The sequence below is a fragment of the Montipora capricornis genome, chromosome 2, assembly GCF_036669925.1.
Source record: "Montipora capricornis isolate CH-2021 chromosome 2, ASM3666992v2, whole genome shotgun sequence".
Classification (NCBI taxonomy): Eukaryota; Metazoa; Cnidaria; class Anthozoa; order Scleractinia; family Acroporidae; genus Montipora; species Montipora capricornis.
This window is the reverse complement of record NC_090884.1, coordinates 44,012,087-44,017,086: the sequence shown is the minus strand read 5'-3', so window position 1 is coordinate 44,017,086 and position 5,000 is coordinate 44,012,087. Positions and strand designations below refer to the sequence as shown.

Sequence of the window (5,000 nt, the reverse complement as noted above, 5' to 3'; positions counted from 1 at the left end):
CATTGACCATTTTTGCAGATACGGCGGCCATTCTTTTATTTCAAATAGCTATTATGGGATGCACAGGGCGCAAATACATATTAATTTGCCCTCTGAGCATCCCATAATGTCTTTCGAAACAATAGAAATCAAAATGGCCTTCGTATCTGCAAAAAGGTCTATGGCCACCTAGTATGACGCCAGTGATTACGTCATCAAAACTAATATCGATCTCGAGAAGAAAACATTAGCAGCCACCCAAACTTGGGCAAAGTTGTTTGGGGTCAAACATGGACACGTGCCATTATATCTGGTCTGAGAGGTCCACTTTTAGGCAGTGTGTAAGTCTTAATATAAGAAAAAAGCTACTCTGTCACTTATGTTGGTTGCCAGCAGACACTGAACCAACTACTACTGCGGTGTACGATCCCCCGGGGGACGGTAGTAGCAAGTCTGCAGCTTTCTGTCCGCATCTGAGTAAACTTGGAATTTGCCGACCCCTGGAAACTATGCTCTACAAGGTCATAGAATATCTAGCTAGACAGAAAAAAATGAATTTTCCAATTTAGAGACATTATCAGTGTTTTCTGCACCGCGAGGAGTTACTCTACCTAATATGCATGGCCCACTACAGATCTTTCGGGGATAAGATGACATTGTATACAGCAGCTAGTTTATTCAACTTTGAGATATGTCAACGTTGAAGTCCTGCATTTTTCATGCTTCTCTACGCAAGTGTTAAAATTACGGTACAATAAAAAACGTTCTCTGGCTAAAAATTTTGAAAAAGAATATAAGCTTTCGTCTGTCGATCTACAGCCTTCCACGGATAAAACGTTGAATGTAAATTAGTGAAATATATACAGAAAAGGCGAGATAAAAATGATAAAAAGAACAGAGTAAAGGTATGAAAAATGGTGGCTATTGTTTAAAAAGAATTTTATACTGATTAGGAATCGGCTTAAAGTTATTGTCAGCATGCTTGGTAGAAGAGGTGTGCCAGGCCTCTAGAGTTTTCCTAACACGAAAAGAGCCTTTGTCGATAACTCGAGAATGATTGAAATCAATGCGATGACCGAAAGACCACGCATGTTTCGCAATGTTTGACCCATTAGCACATGTTTTTACATTCCTAACGTGTTCTTTCTTGCGGGTTTCAAAGCAACGGCCAGTTTCACCTATATAACACCAATCACAATCGGTACTGGGTATTTTATAAACCACGTTGGGTTGGTGTTCAATAGCTGGTCTGAATTTAGGAGAAAGGAATTCTTGTTGTAAAGTCTTGAGGGGCTTATTTACAACTCGGATATCGTGTCTTCGAAGAATTCTTGTTAGAGGTTGCGTAACACCATTGATAAAAGGAAGGACAGCAAAACCGTTAGGGTTCTCTTGAGGCGCAAACCATTTAAAAAACATGGCAACCAATTCTTCAGGTGAAGGGATGGCATGTGTGGGTGGTTTGGAAAATTTCTGCTTTAAGATATTGGAAATAACAAAGGAGGGATAGTTGTTGGCTCGTAGAGCATCAAAAACGTGATTGATTTCGGTATTTTTCCCTTGCGGTGTACTTGGGAGTTTAATTGCGCGGTGTAGGAGGGTCTCAGCTGTGCTGATCTTGTGGCGTTTGTCGTGGTGAGAAGAAAAGTCTAAATATCTGTCCGTGTGAGTTGCTTTGCGGTAAACATCAATAGTGATCGTGTTATCCTTGCGAGAAACCAAAGTATCCAAGAAGGCGATCTGTTGGTCAGATTCCTGTTCAATAGTGAATGAGATGTGTGGATCGATGGAATTAAGTGTAGTATGAAAAGAGTTAACAGCATCTCTTTTGATGATGCAGAAGCTATCATCCACGTAGCGTTTCCATACTTTAGGTTGTACTTCAGACATTCACTAATTTACATTCAACGTTTTATCCGAGGAAGGCTGTAGATCGACAGCCGAAAGCTTATATTCTTTTTCAAAATTTTTAGCCAGAGAACGTTTTTTATTGTACTTTAATATGCCTAATCCTGGCTGCGCTTCAATTTTTAATGCTAAAATTACGTTCATAACTGCCAGGATCATGGCTTCACATATCATTTCATTCGTTGAGATCTGTGTTGTTTCATCTCTGGGCGTCGGTGCACAACATAATTTTCAACGATTATCTTCCATCCCTTTATCGACGGTCTATATTGGCCACTACTCAGAAAACCAGGGGGAACATTAACTCAGACCTTCTCCCAATGGCATTGATGTTCTTCCCCAGGACAGTGAATCAGCTCATAAAGGTGACAAGTTTGCTCGGAACCCGGAGATCGCCACGATCTAGATGAAAATGCAAGTTCGGGCCTGGCAGTAGACTAGACCCTAAAAAACTAGCATTGCTGGGAAAAGAAAAAGAAAAATGCCAGGACGCCTCTTCATTGAGATTTTTCAAGCTATCAGGCGCACATATTTAGCTCTTCATAGGTTTTTATTGGAAAATAGAAAATAGAAAGGAGTTTTTGGGTAACAACTAAAAAAATGCTTGACCTTGTTAAAAAAAACAAATATAATGAAATTCGACCAAGAATGCAATCTTAGTGACATGAAGGGACTCTGTAAGACCTTTTTGTGTTTTCATTGCCAGTAGACATCGGTAGTAAAGTTGACATATAGTGGATCACCACGGTCAAATATTTGTAAAACTCTAGAAGCGAAACAACCTTTATCGTCCGGCACTTCAGTGTATCCTCTTTGAGAATTGATATGTTATGAAAATTTAGCAGTTTGGCGGGAAGACTTCTAATTATGGTACCAGCCTACAGTGTGGGTGTGATAACGTAAATGTGGTCTTCAGTTCGCAGTCAGCACAACTACAGAGTATTTGCTTGTCATTGAACAAAAAACGTGGCAAGTTCTTATTCTATATTGGCTCCCGCTGTTCAATATATTCAAAAACATTCATATTACATTTCAAAGATTCCGCTAAACGAGAAAAAATTTAAGGACATTGCGTTAAGGAACTATGCTTCCTGATCGACTCCTTGGTCTGTCAACCCAACCATAAACAATATATCAATAGGAAGCGTTTGTTTTTCACTTTCCGGAAATCTTTTTTTCTTTTTTCCTGGCCTTTATCTAAGTAATGCACGCCATTAGACACCAAATATGACAGTCAAGTTGTATGCTTTATATAATTGATGGGAACCAAAATATTTTTAGAGCCAGTATATACACAACAATAAATTACCCCCAAGCAAAAGAAAAAGAAATCGGCAACTGACCTCGCTTTTTGTGACACTTTATAAATTTTACTCTGTCTAACGCCAAACGATTTTACTCCTCAATTCGGGCCATTTTAGGAGTCAATGGATTAAATGCAAGACAAGACATGAATATTTTGAAAATGTAGCCGGTGTATCATTACGACTGTGACAGTCTTGTATCCGTTTTGCCTGTGTAAGTGGCGCTTTTTTTTCTTGTCAGCTAAAACAACACTGGTCTTTAAAATTCACGTATTTTAGCATTTCAGTCATGTTTCTGGATCTTGAATAAGAACGTTGTTATGGTCAAAAACAGCCATGACAAAAAGAAAACACAAACTGGGTCATCGGTCATTATCGACTCCTGATCACGCATGATCAGTGACACTTTGTTTCGTAACATAAGGATACATAACGAGCGAGAACAAGATGTGATGAGGTTAGCGCTTAGAAAGACCTTTAGCCAGATATTATGAAGTAGATTTACAAGAAAGGTAAGAGGAAACTTTACCTGTCTCAGGTTATGGGAAACATGTGTTCACATGGCAAGCGTTAAAGCGAAAGAAAAGCTTCGAAGCGATTTTTGCCATTTCCATTTCGATGCCTTTGTGTTGCCACACCTCAACCATGACAAGGCAGACGTTAAGAAAACAAAGTTAACAGAGATGAAGATAAAATAAAATTAGAAGAAAACTGGGGCAAGAGAACGCATAGAACTTACTATAACAGTACACTTCCTTTGTGTCGGTAATCTAAAGAGACTGTCTTCGACAAAGAAATATCCGCAATATCGCGCAAGCAATTGCCTTACACGTTTTCTCGTGATTGACATGAGTATGTTTCAGAATTATATCTTAGCATGCTAAATACAGGACGAACTTCAGTGATGAAGTTTTGGTTGGCCGGGAAACAACATTATGCCACCTAATTGACATGACGAGAATGATAGAGCCGTTGCCAAAAGGCATCATGCATAATTTTCTATCTGTGCATAGTTGATGTCTACATACATACATACATACCTACATACATCTTATTTAACAATGCAGGTTAACTGTGAATTGGCAAGACCGACGTCCTGATGTGGACCTGCCTAACTACAGCTACTTAAATACAATCACAGTAAAATATAAAAATAAAATTAGGAAATTAAACAAAGTGTAAGTTTCTTCTTAATTACAATAATAATTAGATACATTTAAAAATACAAAACATAAATAATAAATTCGTATCTAAAACTATAAAAAGTCATTACTTTTCATTGAAACACAACAGGAGCCTCTGGAAAAATTTATGCTATTCAGAAGATGCTTGTTCGCCTTAAGTCCAATCTTAAACGATCTTAAGTTTGCACATTCCTTGCACACTGATGACGATTATTTTCTTCTTCGTACTTTCTGGCTTAGTTTAACCATAGTTTATGCTATGGTTTAACAAAACAAATCACCTTGAATCGACGTCTTGGTGTTTTTAAAAGATCGCCCACACGACAGTTTATTAATGATAAAATCACATCACATGCAAGTTTCTTAAGCATCACGAACGCTATGTTTTGTTTTTACTTTCAAAATGAGCGTGGGTACTTCGCAAGAAACCGCTGAGGGTAAAATTAAGATCGACTTTCGAAGAGAAATTGCCACCCTGAATTGCTGAAAGGAAGAGCTCGGCCATATCTATGCTAAGAATGGACTTGGACTGATCGACCATGAAAGTTCACCTGCTACATACGGGACTGTAAAACTTCGAAAAGTTATAAATTTCTACAATATTAAACGTCGAGCACTATATTCG

General features: G+C 38.3%; 1 protein-coding gene across 1 annotated transcript in view; it reads left to right on the top strand.

The window, feature by feature from the left end:
* The first annotated feature begins 3,692 nt into the window (after window positions 1–3,692).
* The window catches only part of LOC138023138 (carbohydrate sulfotransferase 11-like), an 11,295-nt gene continuing 9,987 nt past the window's right edge, over window positions 3,693–5,000 (top strand). Inside the window, exon 1 of the mRNA XM_068870168.1 lies at window positions 3,693–3,703. The gene's annotated coding sequence lies outside the window, so the exon portion shown is untranslated. The remainder of the gene's footprint in view (window positions 3,704–5,000) is intronic.